Below are 19,486 nucleotides of genomic sequence, written 5' to 3'. Positions count from 1 at the left end.
AGTCTTTCACGAGCTGGGCTGTACAGAATTGGCTATCAACGCTCACTAAATCTTGACCTAAATCAGGAGCGGTTGATTAAACCTTTGCTTTGGGGGGATAACATACACGTTATCAAGCATGCATCCGGCGCTGTTGGAGCAGTTGAAATCCGAAATGACACAGCCGAAGAAGGCTGTTTTTGAGCTCTGGCATCATGTGAATAAGGGCTCGCTATTGGAAACTACGCAATATTAGGGAATACTCTGTGGCCCAAACTTTGGATAACCACACTGTGCAGGAGGTGTGTACAGTTTTACGTGTATGTTGTTAAGCTTACAGCCATTTTAGCCGAGCCTGCAGTTGACTCAGAGGTTGCTACGCCGAGACTCAGAATGAAGAATGAAGGTGGAGTCTCGCGTCGAGGCTGGTGTGTATGCACCAGCTGCTACACACCAGCACGACCATATTCGCTTGTAGTCGCCTAGGTGGTATGCAGCTTGATTGGTGTCTTTCCATTTTGGATTGGTCAATTTTGAAATTGGCCCCTACTCTCGAGTCGTTGCTGTCATCCATCACCAGGTATCTCAGCATGCTTTGAAGGTGATGAGAGATGTATCCAATACTAATTGAATGGGCAGCATTGAGTACAAGTGAAAAAATTGGCTGTGGTGTATGGGCTGTATAAGATTTAATATGAAGTGAAACTACAAATGAATAAAGAGACTGTTGGTGATAGATAGATAGATAGATAGATAGATAGATAGATAGATAGATAGATAGATAGATAGATAGATATGCCGATATAAAGACAATTATAGGCCTAGGCAAATACCTTCTAAAACAGGAATTATACAAACATGTAGCCTACTATTTTGGACAAAAAGAAAGAAATTGTATTTTCATTCACTGCAGATCCCTCCTTATTTATGATTGAATATAGAGTAAGTTTTCCTTTCACTTATAGGTCCTTTGTATCGCTCCGCAAAAGTGACATGGCATGAATGCATTATTTTGAAGGGGTAAACTCACTAGACTTCCTGTAAGATCGTGGCTGACTTGATAGAATTACAGGCTGGCTCGGGACATGACATCATGTGACTCTTGTTGCTGGAGACCAGTGGGAGGGTCTCTGTGAAAGCGCCTTTCTTCACTCCTTTGAAAAGTGAACACACAGTAGGCTATTATGGCAGATATGAGGGGCAGAGACAGAGCTAGCACACACTCTGATAGTATGCTGGCTGTTGCAGCTGATGTTGCTTTGCTGAGGCTAATTAGAATTATGGCTACTATATGGTGGGAAATATTTATTTATTTAATTATTTATTTATTTATTTATTTATTTGACATGTGATTTTCTCTTCTAATGTAAAAATGGATGAGAGGAGAGAAGAGCTATATTGCTTAAGCTATCAAAAAAATAGTGCTTAAACAAAGTAAAGACTGGATGTTGTTTTCTATACAGATTATCCCTCTGTTTTCCCCAACATATTGAAAGTGTTTAAATCTAACCAGTTGCAGTTGATAGTATAGTTACTATACTATACTATATAGTATAGTATATAGTATAGTATATAGTATTGTAACAGGCGAGGCTAGTATAGAACCGAGGTCTCCACCTTACAAGCCCAGCAACGTTAACCATCAGACCAAAGGGACAATCCCTTTGGCCAGGACCAACGTGCGTGCTTTATACCTCCAGACCCAGGATCGCTACAGTATAGTATAGTATAGTATAGTATAGTATAGTAGCCTAAAGTATAGTGAATAGCTTACAGCAACCTTGTGAAACGGTTTCTACGTCTAAAAAAAAAAAAAGTTGTTTCCTTCAGTTTCATGCATAATCCTACTAGCGCTGTCTTCGACTCAGAATTCTGTCCGTCGAATCGGATTTGGCTGTTCAATACGAATGTTCGACTATTCTTTTCCCCCCTTCCTTTTGTTAATAAGACTAGGACTAATAAGACCGGGAGATAAGCCTGAGAGACTCCTGGCACGGCAGCTCAAGGGCGCCCAGGCCTCCAGATCAATCCTCTCCATCAAATCCAAGAGGGGTGCCCTGTTGACTAACCCCAAGGAGATAGATGATGGTTTAACGGAGTTTTACAGTGAACTCTGCTCATCTAAGTCTGATGCTGCTCAATCCGATATGAACGACTTCTTTGATTCTCTTGAAACACCCAAACTTAGTGACGCTGCCAGAGAGGACTTAGTCTTAGAGTCTGATTTCAGTGAAATCAGAATCAGTGAAAATCAGTGAAAACCAAGGGATTAAAAATGAATGGCGGATGAAATCCCTTGGTATGTATGCTGAATGCGGAAGAGGGCGTGACTTAGGCACGCTATTCTCCACACAGACACCGATTATTTTTGCAAGATTTGAGTTCACTCATGGTTCAGATTCAGATTCATTTATTTAAAGAATGGGACTTTACACATTAATGAACAGTACAGCCGTACAGTAAATATGCCAGGTTGTAGCCCAAGGGCTAGTTTCCACCTGTAGTCCCATGGCAGGTTGATGTAATCATGAAAGCGAAAGAAAAATTAATAATACAACAAAGATTAAAAGTACAGAAAGTTAGTAAAACCAAAAATGATTAAAACACACAATTAATAGTACCAAAAAAAGTTAATAGTATAAAAGGTTAGTGAAACCTAAAATAAATAAAATAAATAAAACACACAGAGCATGCTGCAAAACATGGCAAATGATCTGTTAAGTATGTTAATTGTGATCACATTGTTGGTTTGATCTGAGCCATATTTTCAACTGGCCTTTGAAGGTGGCGAGACTCGGGCATTCTCTAATCGAGGGAGGTAGATTATTCCAGAGAGTGCTTCCCATGAAGGATAGGGTCTTCTGACTAAAGGAAGTTTTTCTAAAGGGGACCTCACAGACCTTGTTCGTAATGGCCCGGGTGACACGGGTCGAGTTGGCGGTCGCACGATATTTGATAAAGTCAGCAAGAGGAGGCGGCGCCAGTCCATGTAGAACTTTGTATATTAGACAGGCAGAGGTGAAATTTCTAAAGTTCTCAAAACTTAGCATGCCATATTTACGTATGACATGGCAGTGGTGATGAGAAAAGGGTTTTTTATCTAGTATTTTCAGGGCTTTTTTATAGAGTAGTTCGGCTGGTTTGAGGATGGTTACTCCTGTCAGCGACCAGCTAGTTATACAATAGTTCAGATGCGAAAGGATCATTGAGTGTAAAAATAAAAACGCAGCGTCTGTGGACAGACAGCTCCTTATTTGTCTGAAATTATACAGGTGGAATTTAATTTTTTTGGAGATCATTTTAATGTGATTGCTGAACGTTAAATTGGAGTCCAGCATCACGCCTAAGTATTTAAACTCGTTAACTACTGATAATTCCTCTGACCCCAGGAAAACATTGGAGCGCGAAGGTGCAATGTTTTTTTTAGAAAAGAACATACAAACAGTTTTTTTTGCATTCAGCACGAGACAAGATTTAGTTAGCCATGCCTGAATATGAGAGAGAGCTGAAGATAGGACACGTGCCGCCTCCACTGGGTTTTTAGCCCTTGTGAAAATAACTGTGTCGTCAGCATAAAGCTGGACATCTACATTAAAACAGTAATCTGGAAGATCATTAATGTACAGGGAAAAGAAAATTGGGCCCAAAATTGACCCTTGGGGGACCCCTACTGGACAGCTCAGGTAAGGGGAGCTGACACCGCCAACCACAGTGCACTGCTCCCGGTGAGACAAATATGATTCAACCCATTTAATGGCCTCAGCAGAAAAATTGAAGCTGGACAATTTAGAGAGGAGCACACTGTGGTTGACGGTGTCGAATGCCCTCTTAAGATCGAGGAACACAGCTCCCACACAACCATCCCTGTCCAAGGAGCCTTTTATTTTCTCCAAGAGCAGGACCAAAGCAGAGTCAGTTGAGTGGTGTGGACGAAAACCAAACTGCATGGGGTGCAAGGGGGTCTGGCTCGTCTCAAGAAATTCTATAAGTTGTTTAGCGACCCATTTTTCAATGATTTTAGAGATTATCGGTAAAATACTGATGGGTCTGAAGTTGTTCATGTCAGATTTATCACCAGCTTTGTAGATTGGGGTAACTGAGGCCAGTTTCCATGCCTTTGGGACGGTTGAGTACTTAATGGATAAGTTAACTAGATGCATAATAGGTGGCGCTAATGTCTCTTTATTTAATTTCAAGAAGCTGGTGTTAAGACCATAAACATCTTTAGCCTTAGAGCTGTTCAAAGCACTAATTATATCAATGACCTCAGGTACAGAAATTTCCTGGATGGTAAAAATTGGTACTCCATTGACTGTAGGGTTATTCACCATATTTACAGAGCATGTGGATACGCCAAACTGTTTCGAGATGTCATCAATGGATTTTATGAAGAAGGTGTTGAGTTTTTCAGCCAAGGTGACAGGGTTGCTCACCAGCCGGTTGTCGACATTTAATTCCATAGCTTTAGTGTCCTGTTTCATTTGTTTACCTGTCAGTTTGCTAATATTTTGCCAGATCTTTTTGCTGTTCCCCCTTGCACTTTCCATAACAGTAACAAAAAAGTTGGCTTTAGCCTTCCTTAATTCAGCAATCACCTTATTTCTAGCTGAAACAAACAATTGTCGGTCAGTGCCTAGCCCAGTTGTAATTGACTTTTTAAGCAGTAGGTCCCTGACTTTCATCAGTTTCAAACACGACGAGTTGAGCCAGGGGAGGGAGGTTGAGTTCCTCCTCCTATGGCTCCCTCGTCTGGAGAAACCGAGGATTACATCCTTCAACCTAGAATGAAACATATCGCTGCTGATGTCTGCATCATCACACGTGGTGAGATTATCCCACTCAATATCTTTTAGAGCTCTTGCCAGATTTTGTTCTTCGTTTTTAGGGACAATCAAAGTGTTTGTACGGTTATCAGAAGTACTAGAAGTACTAGAGAATGGGTTTTGGAAGCGAGATTTATTAAGTTTTCTGGAGAAGAAAATCGCATTATGGTCCGAGATTCCTGTTAACAGGTTGTGTATTTTAGTAACATTTCTAGGTTTGTTCGAGAAAATTAAGTCAATTTTTGATTGAGATCGATGAGTAATTCTAGTCGGTTGGTCAATTAACTGAGTAAAATTAAAATAATCCATAATTGATTTCAGGCTTTTTCTATCTTTTTTCGCGTCCCAATTTATATTCCAATCTCCAATCAAAATAATTTCTTTTTTGTGGTCACATGATTTAAGGAGCGTCTTGAGATGATCATAAAAATCAATTTTAGCCGAAGGCTTGCGATAGATGCAGACAATCACCAGCGACATTTCATCGGACAGAGAGATATTTACACCAACACATTCTAGACTAAAATCATTGGGCCATATAATCTGGTTGCATTTCAGATGTTCCCTAACATACAAAATTACCCCCCCACCCCTCCCCTGACCCCCCCTATCCCTTCTAAAACTAGTATATCCCGGTAGTGAGATAGCAGCTTCTGGTGAGGAGCTAGTTAGCCAAGTTTCAGATATCCCCAGAAAATCAATGTTAGAGTTACATAGCAGGTGTTCTAATTGCTCCCGTTTAGGTAGCATGCTACGGGCATTTAGATGCCCCCCGAACAACCCCCCCTTTTTACATACAGGGTCCCAAATTGTCCTTGCTTGATTTAGTGTCCGAAATATTTTTAAGGATCGATGTCTTTTGATTACAGGGTTTCTATATTTAGCTAGCTTAGAGGAAAAAGGCAGCCCAGTTCGATGGGCCGCTGCTATGGACCTCTGAGATGCAGGCCCTAGGCCCGTTTGATGGATCGTCTCCGCTGCGCCGCTGGTAGCCAGGGGTAGCGCCGCAGCCGAGCTGGTGGTGGAAGACGAAGGTAGGAGGCCGCTGATGGTAGTTGGCGCAGCCGAAGTGCTGTTGATGGTCAGAGGCCGCGGGGGCCCAACCCGCAACCGTGTTGTGGCGGCCGGGTGACCAGGCGCTGCTAAGCCATCGCCAGATGATAGCTCGATGCAGGCTCCAGCCAGATGGTCTGCCGCCGGCCGCGGGGGCCCAGCCCGCGTCCGTGTTGTAGCTGTCGGATGGTCTGCCGCGTCGGATGTGGCTGGCGTTGCTAAGCTATCGCCAGATGATAGCTCGATGAAGGCCCCAGCCAGATGGTCTGCCGCCGGCCGCGGGGGCCCAGCCCGCGTCCGTGTTGTAGCTGTTGGATGGTCTGGCGCGTCGGATGTGGCTGGCGCTGCTAAGCTATCGCCAGATGATAGCTCGATGAAGGCTCTGGCCGGGTGTTCAGCCGCCGATCGCGGGGGCCCAGCCCGCGACCGTGTTAAGATTGTTGGATGATCAGTCGAGGCTGTCGGATGGACAGCTATGGGCCGCGGGGGCCCAGCCCGCTCCCGTGTTGTAGACGTCGGAGACAGCCGTCTCGTCGTTGTGCTGTTTGGGATCGGGGGTGACGGGTAGTCACTGGCCTCCTGCCGCTGCGTTACAAAACATAGCTGCTATTCCTGCGACAAAAACCAGAGTATTAAACAATATCATACTGCACATGTATATATGGCCTATATATTCACATTATATCTTCATGGTTTATTCACATCGACATTCAAAGCAAGCAAAATCTCAGGAGCACAGTGTCCACTGTCTTTACAATAGGGCGTTGTCACCAGATGCAAGATAAACAGGTTTCAGTTACCTAGGCTGCCTACCGCACAAGTTTTCATTCAATAGAAATGTCAGCACCTCTGGGACATCAGTGCAAGTGGCCAGAGGAATCGCTATGAGGCTACTTTGTACGTTTGATTCTAAAGTACCTGTAACCCTGACCTTTACATCAACGAAGAGAATAATCCTTGATTCACAAATTACAATCTGTGAGGTTTACTCCAAAATATTATATCTATAATTGAAGAGTTACATTTTGCAAAAATTAAATGCCATTCTTAACACATTGAGTGCCAGCCATTTTTTCATCCTGTAGGTAAGTTGTGCCAGGTTTTTTTTTGAGGATTCTGGCTCATTTTACAAGAGCCGAGGATTATTTTCTGTTAAGAATTCATGAACACCAATCATCTAAAAATAACTAATAGAATGTGTGCTTTCTCTGTCTAAAAGAGTTAGTTTGCAGAGTTAGTAGTTATGTAGATATTAGCCGTTGAGTACAGCATGGTTTCAGCGTCTGGAAATTTATTCAGAGATAAATGGCTTTTTGTGAAATTCGACAGAACAGTCACTTTAACCATTCATTTTTGGCATCAGTAAGACCGTCAGACATTCTAAACAATAGTTTTGAACAGTAATTTCCTCCATAACAACAGGAAACACCCCTCTCATTCAAACTCCTCCCTCCGTGTGTCTTCTCCTCCTTCCTCCTGGCTCTACAGCGGGCGTGTCAGAAGCGCGTTGCTGCTGCCTGCCTGCCTGCGTGCCTGCCTGCCTGCTTGCCTGCGTGCGGACGCTCCTTGTGCGAGTCAAGATGGGCCGGGGAATGCGTGGGCGATGGGCAGATGTTGATTCTGGCCTTTCTGAGGTGTTTCAAAGTGTGTTTCACCTATAATCTATTTTGCAAATCGCTCTCCGCTCTCTGTGTGCGGCTGCCTGCGCGGCCGCTCTCGGGCAAGACAAGTGTGGAATGGATTACTGTAAAATCGCCTCGCCATTTCCTTGAATGGCTTGCTCCCGCGGCAGTTTTTTCTTTGATTTCGCTCGTCTGGGGGAGCAGTGTCAACACTTAGTGGGTCGGTAAAATAGATTATACACATTCTCTTGCTCCAATAGTGATCTCGAAGATGTAAAAGTTGTTGATTGATGTCCCACCGTCAAAAAAAAAAAATGTTTATGTAAGACGAGATATCTCGGCTCTGGCACTCAAGCGTTGGATTATGTAAGACGAATTATCTCGGCTATGGCACTTAACGTGTTAAGATGAATAAACAACACCTGTTTGATACTCCCTGGAGTGCACATAAAAAAAAAAACATTGGTCTGATTTATTTATGTGATGATGATGATCAGGTGGAAATCTTTTAATTATGATTTCTAATTAAAATATTAAACAAATATTACAATATAAATACATACATTTAATTTAACTAGAACAACCGCAACGCAGACTTATGCCTCCGCCATTAGTTCATGCTTGAGTCCAAATCGCCATTTGGGGCAAATTGGAAGAAATTCCGTCAAGGCGCTCCTGAGATGTTGCGTTACAGAGCTTGGAAATTGGGTGTGTGAGGTCACAGTGACCTTGACCTTTGACCACCAAAATGTAATCGGTTCATCCTTGAGTCCAAGTGGACGTTTAAGGCAAATTCTAAGAAATTCCATCAAGACATTCCTGAGATGTCGCGTTAACAAGCTTGAAAACGGCATTCGAGAGGTCACAGTGACCTTGACCTTGGACCTTTGATACCCAAAATGGAATCAGTTCATCCTTGCGTCTAAGTCGATGTTTGAGCCAAATCAGAAGAAATTCTATCAAGCCGTTCTTGAGATATTGCGTTAATGAACTTGGGAATGGCGTTCGTGAGAGTTTGACCACCAAAATGTAATCAGTTCATCCTTGAGGCCAAGTTAATGTTTGAGGCAAATTTGATGAAATTCCGTCAAGGCATTCCTGAGATATCGCGTTAACAAGCTGTAAAATGGCGTTTGAGAGGTCACAGTGACCTTGACCTTTGACCACCAAAATCTAATCAGTTCATGCTTGAGTCCAAGTCGATGTTTGAGACAAATTTGATGAAATTCCGTCAAGGCATTCCTGAGATATCGCGTTAACGAGCTTGAAAATGGCGTTCGAGAGGTCACAGTGACCTTGACCTTTGACCTTTGACCACCAAAATCTAATCAGATCATCCTTGAGTCTAAGTCGATGTTTGAGGCAAATTTTATGAAATTCCGTCAAGGCGTTCCTCAGATATCGCGTTAACGAACATTGTATGGACATACGTACGCACGTACAGACGGACAACCCGGATCCATAATGCCTGGCTATCGCCGGCGGAGGCATAAAAAGGATGTAAAATACAAACAGCGATACCTGTTTTTGGAAATGAACTCTTCAATCTTGAAAACAGAGATTTTCACCATTGTAATGTGCACAATGTGCTATAGGCAAAGATCTTGCATATAATGCAGTCATTCCCAAAGACAGCTTTCACAGGAGATTGAGTTTGGGTCGCCATTTTTTTCCCCCCTAATTTCGTCCATAGTATTTTATTTTAAATGTGTATATTGTTTTTCTGATGAGAGGGAAAACACAAGAGGCTGTAAACTAAATGTATTGATGAGAGGAAATAAAAACTATGAAATAGTCTTAACTCCGCCTAAATGCATCATTTGGACTAGGGATGCACCGATATGAAAATTTTGGCCGATGCCGATAACCGATATTAAGATTGCTGTTATGGCCGATAACCGATATTTACCGATGTCGATATGATCTGTATAAAAACACATCTATGATAATAGAATTTTGTACATACTGAAAAACACATGTAAACACTGAATTTGAAAAAGTTATGCATTTCTTTATTTCAAAAACATTTGTAAAAGCCCATAAATCATAGATTTACTGCATTATTTCATCTCAATGTGAAGAATTTGGCTGATACCGATAACCGATATTAACATTGCAACATCGGACCGATACCGATATGTTAAAAAATGACTAACATCGGCCGATACCGATATGATTGCCGATATATCGTGCATCCCTAATTTGGACTCAAAGTATTTAACATGTGTAGGCCTACAGTACAGTATATGTTTTCAATAACACGTGCACAAAACAAAGTTGTGATTGATCAAATCTAGGCCTCTATCTCTTCGTAATGGCTGGTTTACCTATTCAAGATAACAGAAGGTGATGCGGAAAAGTACAAATGCTCAGGAATGTTCATTTCTGCACACATTGAGTTCTAGATAAGGCCTGTGGTGAATTGGGTTGGTTGGTTTGTTGGTTTGTCTTTTTTTTTTTGAAGTGGGGGAAACACTAAACTAATGGACCCAATGAAAGAAGGATTCATTACATTACATTACATTACGTCATTTGGCAGACGCTTTTATCCAAAGCGACTTACAATAACACATTTTTGTCAGCAATAGAGCAATCAACTATGGAGCACAGTCTATGACAACTACAACTTCTGAAGGAACAGTGGTACAAGTTTAGGTTAGTTTTTTTTTTTTTTTTTTTAGAAAGAGAAAGAGAGAGAAAGAAGTTAGATCAAGAAGGGCCCAGATGGAGCCTGAAAAGGTGTGTCTTTAGTCTTTTCCGAAAGATCGGCAGTGATTCAGCCGTCCTGACCGAAGGTGGAAGCTCGTTCAATTTGGGATTCAATTTGAGCTTGCATCTGTTGTACTCTTACCTAATGTGAGTGAGTTCAGTGCATTGCATATTGATATGACTGTGAACACTGTGAGGATGTGAGTCATGGCGGTGTCCCTCTGTGGAACCTGTAAGAGCAGTCAAACAGGTGGGAGAAGTGCCTCACTGGTTACTTCCTTTCGAAAAGGCGGTCGGTCTCCTAGTGGTGTGGCGTTAAAACAAAATGAAACAAACCAACACCCACCCAAGACATTCCATGTTAAAAATGTCATTTTCAAAAGGTGTCAAATAGACGACAACATGAAAAACTTTGAAAAGTTCTTAGTCCATTTGAATACTTTGTTTGTTTTATGATAACTGCTACAGCTGAGTACAGGCTAGCAAAATATAGCCCATCCCTGGATGTCACGATGAGATTAGACTGGTGAAAGTTTGGACAGAATGATTGCATCATTTTCTCCCGCAGCGCAGCCTTTTCTTCTCCCCCTCTGCACAGCAGACAGGTAGGATGATCCAACAGCCTCTGAATGACAGGGGCTCAAAACTACGGTATAACAAAAAAAATTCATCTGTCATTGTGCCTGCCTACATATAAATTAGTGGCCTTTCCCCCAAAATACTGATAGTTCTGTGGTGTATACATTTCAGATCTGATGCTTGCAGTGCGTCATTTGACGCGCGTCAAGTTTCGCTCCCTGTGCGTTTCGGGCTTAACCCAGGGCTATTCAACTAAATTGTTCAGGGGGCCACATTGTCAGAAACCTAAGGGGCCGGGGGGTCGGACCGTTCCCCGAGCTATTAATCCCATTATATGTACACTTGACACAATGCGCCACCACATTTTCTAAACTTGTATTTCACTACATTGCAAAAGTAGCTTCATTTTTGTTTAAAGGAACACACAGTGACATCACTGGTCCACACTAACTCAAATTAATAACTCATTAACTCAAATCAACTCTCAATAACTGTCAAACTATTCATCATTCATCTAGTTTGACAGTTATTGAGAGTTGATTTGAGTTAATGAGTTATTCATTTGAGTTAGTGTGGACCAGTGATGTCACTGGTCCACACTTTAACACTCAATAACTGTCAAATTAAATGACAGACTTCAAAACAGTTTACAGTTTTCTGATATACTACTGATGTTCTAATGATACAAAGCTGGTTGAAAATGGGCGGAGTGTTCCTTTAAAAGTGCTTAATTCCTGTGCAACAAAAGCTGTGTTAAAGCCCCAAAAGGAGAAACATATTTGAAACAAATCTAAGTATTCCACAACACGTCAGCCATTTGAAATATAATTTGGTCAATTCTGACATCTCTTACCTAGCTAGTGTGTGTGTATTAGTGTGTGCCACACTAATAAGCGTTCATGCAATACACAGTCTAAATATACATTCTATGGTCTAAATGCCGTGTCGATTCAAATAATTTTTGCCTCTATCATATTTTGTAATCGAATTCCTTGTTCCAGTCCGCATTTCTTGGAGTCCCACCCAAAAGCTGAAAGGCTTCATCGGATTGGCGTGCAACAGACATCACTCAACAGGAGTGGACCTGATTGGCTGAGTCCCGCAGGTCCCACCCAAAGGCTGAAAGGCTTCCTCTGATCGGTGTGGAGCAGACGTCACTCAACAGAACTCTGGTGCGTGAAGTCGTGCTTAGATTAATTCCGACAAAGCGGTTCACAGGGGCCGGCTTGCTTTGCGCACCGGCGCAAAAAAATAGAACTCAGCCGGTCTGACTTGATTGGCGGGCCAAGGCCGCCAGTTGAATAGCCATAGGCCGATCTATATCGGCTATAATAATATCTAAAACAAGTTGTTTAATAGGAAAACTTCTTTGGATACGTTTAAGCATGCCAGTCTACTACATGCCTTTTTTCATTGCGTTTTATCTGCAGAGTAAGCAGCCACTAGTCTTGGTTTCCAGACGTTTGGTGAGCGGCGCCAATAGCGCCACCTAACCACCAAACATCTGGGAATTTACTGTTCCAAATCTGGTTCAGAGCCCGGCGAGAACGGCCGGCAGCAGACACGCCTACATTTATTATTAGAATTGTATTTGGTAGCGGCAATGCAATGTTTCATAGTTCCAATATAGAGCAAGACACTGATGTGCTGCAAAGAGAGTTTATACCCGTTGTTTATTTTACAATAATTTGTTCCTACCCGGAAGTGGTCCGCTTGCTACTGTGAGTCATCAGCAGGCTTTGTAACGTTAGCCTCGGGAGTCAGGCTTATCGCTGGGGGAAAGACCTCTAGCCGCCGGGGCCGGATGAAACACGTCCTATTAACAGGTTATGTTTGTTTCTAAGTGATTAATATGTTTCTCCACAAATGCGACGATGTTTTGCGAGACACCGGTTCTGCATGAGAACTGCCCCCAGAAAGCAGGCCCGCCCACAACACTCATGATTGGTTCTCCGATGCAAGGCTTCCAACAGCACCACCTAACGTTATGCAAAGATTTAAATAGTAATATTCTCAGTATTACAGTAGTGAAACGGATTAAGACTGAGAGCTGAGTCTAAGCAGCCACAGGCTTTCGCTTGTATAAAAGTCTTTATTCTTGTATTGTTGATGCACTTTACTAATAACCTGTATTTTTACTTTACTAATAACCTGTATTTTTACTTTACTAATAACCTGTATTTTTACGTGTAATTTGACAGATTATGTCACAGCATTTAATTTGGATTCTGAGGCAAAATGCGCTATAAAAGCCAAAGTATGTTTGTGAAGTTTTTTGGTGACTTTATGAGAGAGAAAAAAGAACATTTGTTTTCACAAAGTCACAAGTGTTCTTTGTTTTGTGTTAACACTAGTGATGTCAGTTAGGTTTGGTGAGGTCAGAGCTATGGGATATTACATCATCCAACAGTGATGTCAGTTAGGTTTGGTGAGGCCAGAGCTATGGGATATTACATCATCCAACAGTGATGTCAGTTAGGTTTGGTGAGGCCAGAGCTATGGGATATTACAGTATTAACAGTGATGTCAGTTAGGTTTGGTGAGGTCAGAGCTATGGGATATTACAGTATTAACAGTGATGTCAGTTAGGTTTGGTGAGGCCAGAGCTATGGGATATTACATCATCCAACAGTGATGTCAGTTAGGTTTGGTGAGGCCAGAGCTATGGGATATTATTACATCATCCAACAGTGATGTCAGTTAGGTTTGGTGAGGCCAGAGCTATGGGATATTACATCATCCAACAGTGATGTCAGTTAGGTTTGGTGAGGCCAGAGCTATGGGATATTACATCATCCAACAGTGATGTCAGTTAGGTTTGGTGAGGTCAGAGCTATGGGATATTACAGTATTAACAGTGATGTCAGTTAGGTTTGGTGAGGCCAGAGCTATGGGATATTACATCATCCAACAGTGATGTCAGTTAGGTTTGGTGAGGTCAGAGCTATGGGATATTACAGTATTAACAGTGATGTCAGTTAGGTTTGGTGAGGCCAGAGCTATGGGATATTACATCATCCAACAGTGATGTCAGTTAGGTTTGGTGAGGCCAGAGCTATGGGATATTACAGTATTAACAGTGATGTCAGTTAGGTTTGGTGAGGCCAGAGCTATGGGATATTACAGTATTAACAGTGATGTCAGTTAGGTTTGGTGAGGCCAGAGCTATGGGATATTACATCATCCAACAGTGATGTCAGTTAGGTTTGGTGAGGCCAGAGCTATGGGATATTACATCATCCATCTGTGCTCACTACATCTCAGCTTTTCTAACCCTCAGCTGTGCATAGGTTATTATGAACTTCCTTTTAAAATACAAAAATGTGAAATTATCGGTTATCGTTTCGTATTGGCCAAGAGAAGCAGGTAATTATCGGTTATCGGTACCGGCTGAAAAAAATCCATCTGGTGCCTCCCTAATAATCACATTACACTAACCCTAACCCTAATAATCACTGTTACGACACTGAGAATTTTTCTCATAGAGCTCAACAGGCACGTGACTTTTCGTGGCGTAATTTCCCCCTGAAGTAAAGTTCCACGTCCATTTTCTCCATAGACATTTCGATAAATCCAAACATAACGGGTTTTAAGGCTGGAACCAAGCCAACACGTGAGCCAGAGAATCTTGAGTGACCATAAAACACTCGGTTTAAGCGAGAACAAAAAATAACGACACATGCCTGTTGAGTTCTATGAGAACTAGCAGCTTTAGAAGCTCACAGACAACTATTACAAAGAGAGAGGCTTGAACGTGTCAACACTCCTCCTCAAGAACTTCAATTTTGCACGAAATATATAAATTCAAGCACATTCAATGTCCCGTGTCTATATGTCTCTATTTTCAAAAACATTCAAGGCCTTGATTTTTTTTGTCAAAATCAAACTTTCAAGGATTTCAAGAACCCATGGAAACCCTGCAATGTAGAGTCCAATCCACCTGAGCGTGGGAGGAAACCAGAACACAAACATAACTCAAACCAGCAACCTTCTATCCACCTGAGCGTGGGAGGAAACCAGAACACAAACAGAACTCAAACCAGCAACCTTCTATCCACCTGAGCGTGGGAGGAAACCAGAACACAAACAGGACTCAAACCAGCAACCTTCTATCCATCTGAGTGTGGGAGGAAACCAGAACACAAACAGGACTCAAACCAGAAACCTTCTATCCATCTGAGCGTGGGCGGAAACCAGAACACAAACAGGACTCAAACCAGAAACATTCTATTCACCTGAGCATGGGAGGAAACCAGAACACAAACAGGACTCAAACCAGAAACCTTCTATTCACCTGAGCGTGGGAGGAAACCAGAACACAAACAGGACTCAAACCAGCAACCTTCTATCCACCTGAGCGTGGGAGGAAACCAGAACACAAACAGAACTCAAACCAGCAACCTTCTATCCACCTGAGCGTGGGAGGAAACCAGAACACAAACAGAACTCAAACCAGCAACCTTCTATCCACCTGAGCGTGGGAGGAAACCAGAACACAAACAGAACTCAAACCAGCAACCTTCTATCCACCTGAGCATGGGAGGAAACCAGAACACAAACAGGACTCAAACCAGCAACCTTCTATCCACCTGAGCATGGGAGGAAACCAGAACACAAACAGGACTCAAACCAGCAACCTTCTATCCACCTGAGCATGGGAGGAAACCAGAACACAAACAGGACTCAAACCAGCAACCTTCTATCCACCTGAGCATGGGAGGAAACCAGAACACAAACAGGACTCAAACCAGAAACCTTCTAGCAGTGAAGACACAGTAATAAAGTCTAGAAAATGCAAAAAAAACACTGTCCTCAGCATCTCATTATAAATTACATTATGACTTTTTCCACACATGCCGGTTACAACTTAAAAAAAATAGCAAATAGCAAATAGAAATGTGTATTTCTAATAGCAAAACACAACCAGTTTGCAACTTGTATTTTCCAAAGGATTGTACTATACTGCCACCATCTGTGTAACAGAGGAACTACATGAACAATTGGATGAGGGATGAGAATTGATCATGCCCCCAAGCCGTTCTGGAAGAAGACCTTTCTGTAAGAAAGCCACGCCCCCAACTCATTTGATTGGTCGCCAAAACGGATTCTTCCTGAAAACGTGTGGCACTGGCAAGTAAAAAAAAAAGATGTGGGGGCTAACTTTGCCGATGTGCATCTTGCAGAAGACAGAAGTCAGGACACATAGGAAGAGTAACCATTTTTTTTTTTTTTTTACTTATGATTTTATTGATCTTTCAATAAACATATAAAACAAACAAAAAACATAGATAACATAAAAACAGATGGTATATTCGTACAAACATATAGGCATTCATTCACATATACAGTTCCAGTTTTATACATGAGTTACAGATAATGGTTAAATTAGCTTTCTTCAGTTATAGTTGGTAAAGGCTTTAAGACAATACGATTGATAGAAAAAAGGGGAAGGGGAAGAGGAGGGAGAGGCCCCCATTTTTTAAGTGTCCTTAGTCGTTTCTTCTACATAGTCCATCCATTTTCCCCATTTCTTCTCAAATCCCACTACATTTAGTCTTAAGATGAAAGTGAGCTTTTCCATTTGAAAAATGTCAGTGACTATTTGAAACCAATTTTCCATGCTTGGAGGATCCGTTTGCAGCCATTTACGTGTGATGGCCTTTTTCCCTGCCACTATAAAGACTTTCAATAAATAAGCATCACTCCTCGGGATGTCATCCGGGATGTCCCCTAGGCACAAGGTAAGGCAAGTATTTGGTATTTGTAATTTCAAGATCTCTCGTATTTTGTCACAGAGACCACTCCAGAAAGGCACCACTCTTGGACACCCCCAAAAAACATGGAAATGGTTAGCCTCCCCCCAACACAGTTCCTCCAGCATGTTTGTGGAATTCCTAGCTGCATTGATTTAACTTTGGGAGTAATGAAAAAACGTGTCATAGTTTTCCAGCAGAATTCTCGCCAGGTATTGGAGCTTGTAGTTGTGAATTGGGTATTACAAATATTTGACCATTGTTCAGCAGTAATTTCAGTACTCAGTTCCTTTTGCCATCGTTCCCTAATATAGTCTGTTGTATGTTTTCTAGAACCATTAATGCTTTGGTACAACCTCGACACTATTCCCCTTGTCCCCTTTGTATATGTCTGTACTAGTAATTCTATCAATGGACTTGGTTTTACATGAGGACCTTGTTCCTGGATTTCGTGAAGAAAGTAATTTCGTAACTGTAAATATCTGTGGAAGTCCAAATTCTCTAAGTTATACTCGTCTTTCAGAGCTTGAAAGTTCTTCAGTTTATCTCCTTCCATTATTTTACAGAAAGCTGTAATCCCCCTGTTACACCATGATTGAAATCTTTGATCCATCTTCCCTGGGACAAACGCTGTATCGTGTGCTATCCATCTTAGTTTATTTGATTGTTTTTCTATCTTTAGTTGCTTGACAATGGTAAACCAATTCTGAAGGGTAAAGGTTGTGATTGGGTCTAGTTTATCGAATTTGGACTTGGCTAGCTTTTTATCTCCCAGTAGAGCTTGTATAGGTATTTCCAACCTGCTTGTTTCCATAACCTTCCATTTAGCCACTACTTCTCCGTCACACCAAGACACAAGTGGTTTGAGTTGTGCAGCAAAGTAGTAGTCTCTGAGACTCGGTAGAGACATCCCTCCTTTGTCTTTGCTCAGTGTGAGCGTAGTATATCTAATTCTTGGTTTTTTACCATTCCAAATGAACCTCGATATTTGTTTGTCCCATTCATTGAATTGCTTAGGGGGGATTTTAAGAGTAACCATTTTGATATATATATATTCCTGTCCTTGTGTCCCTGATGTTAGTTATAATATAGCTAATCTTTTGATTGTTTGTTTCATGGCCGTGAATTGATGTACAATGGGTCCAGGCTCTCATTCTACACGCAGGGGTCCCCAATTACTTTTCACCAAGGGCCACATTTTGCTGAGGGCCGAGGGCTGGGGGCCGAATGGTGCCGACGCCCTAAGGGCACTCTTACATTTTGACCTGTGAAACTACAGATATGGCTCAGCAAAAAAATATTTTCACTCATCAGGCAGGATACGTTAAGACATTTACACAAGTAATATTCATATATCTGACTTTAACTTCTTCTATTATTTTCATATCATATCACGGTTGTCATCTAAACATGGCCTCACACAAGCCCCCGTAATTCCACTGCGGGCTCCATTTTCAAAGGCCCTACTTTTTCATACATGTAGCCATCACAATAAAACCGTACTTTCCTTAAACACAAGGTTGTTGTGCGTGGAACCGGGCTATTCGAGTTCTTAAATATTCCGACGTTTCCAATACCGAGCCGTTTTTGTCATGCCAGAGCCTGTCATTTCTGTTCTTCCGGATGTTCGCTGGACATGGACAACAACCAATTGTGTTTAAGGCAAGTAGCCTAGTAGCTACTGGTTTATTGTGATTGGCTGCTGCTATACATGCAGGCACGTGCAGAGGGGGGTGCTAGGGGTGCCCAAGCCCCTGCCCATTTTCCCCTGATGCCCAAAGTGCCCTTTTTTCTTCTTCTTTTCTTTCTTTTCTTTTTTTACAGTGAAGGCATGCCCAGCGTCCTTCAACAAGAACTTATAACAATAAATAACAATTTATCAATAAATAAAATGTCCTTACAGTTTACACATGTTGACCTTTCAACCGGAAGTTAAGTAATCGTCTGCGTCTCTGTGACGTGCGCGATATTTTCTTCCCAGGATGGCGAAGGCATGACCCGGCCTTCTCTGCCTCTGATTGGCCTAGCGTCAAACATTGTTGATCCAATCACATTCACTTGGCTATCCTATCCTGCGTCTCTCCTTGTCTCCTGGGCCAATCAGAGGCAGAGATGGGCGGGTCATGCCTTCGCCATCCTGGCTGCCCACTGCCCAGCTGCCGAGCTCTGGCGGGTCAGCAACAGTGAGAAAGAAGTTACTCCCGCACGGGACAACAGTGAAACCGCCCCGCACCCAAGGGCACGGAAAGGTAGGTGCGGAGGGTGCGGCAGCACCCCCTGGTGGCAAGAGATGGAATTTTCTAAATTGTTGACTTTGGCTGTCCTGTGTTTATAACAGCAACAAAATGCATTGCAGAGCTTCCCAGCTCTAATCCAATTCATACACTCTCTCTTCAAAAGTGTTTGATTTTCATCATAATCTGGTTTTCCATAATAATAAGTTCAGTGTTTATGCCTGTCCTGTGTTGCTGTCTGTTGTAGTGTAAAACGATCTAAAGGGAGAGCAGGTGGTTACATGAAAGTGAGTGAGAAAAGGAGAAGATACTGAATAATGACATCACAACAGTATAATCCTAATGCTAATTTAAAATTAAATACTTAAATAGTCCTCTAAATATGGCGAAAAGTCCAAAAACATTAAAATTTTTACGGGCACCGCCGAGAGTCCCTTCCTTGCAGCATCCCCTAATAATAATTCCAGCACGCCTGCCAGCACCGCGGTGTTGTGCCCTTTTTTAACTTGTGAGCCCCTGCCCCTCTAAAGCAGTGGTTCCCAACCGGTGGTACGCGTACCGTAGGTGGTACTTGCGACCCCTGCTGGTGGTACTTGGAAGGCTCTGTGAAAATTCAAAAAAAAAAAAAAAAAAAAAATTTTTTTTTTTTTTTTTTTTTTTTTTTAAGTTTTTGTGCAAAATCCATGGTGGTCATTAGTAGTAGTTTTCAAACATGTGAAAGTGAAATAATAATA

The sequence above is a fragment of the Poromitra crassiceps genome, assembly GCF_964638095.1.
Source record: "Poromitra crassiceps genome assembly, chromosome: 8".
Lineage (NCBI taxonomy): Eukaryota > Metazoa > Chordata > Actinopteri > Beryciformes > Melamphaidae > Poromitra > Poromitra crassiceps.
This window is presented reverse-complemented; position numbering follows the sequence as displayed.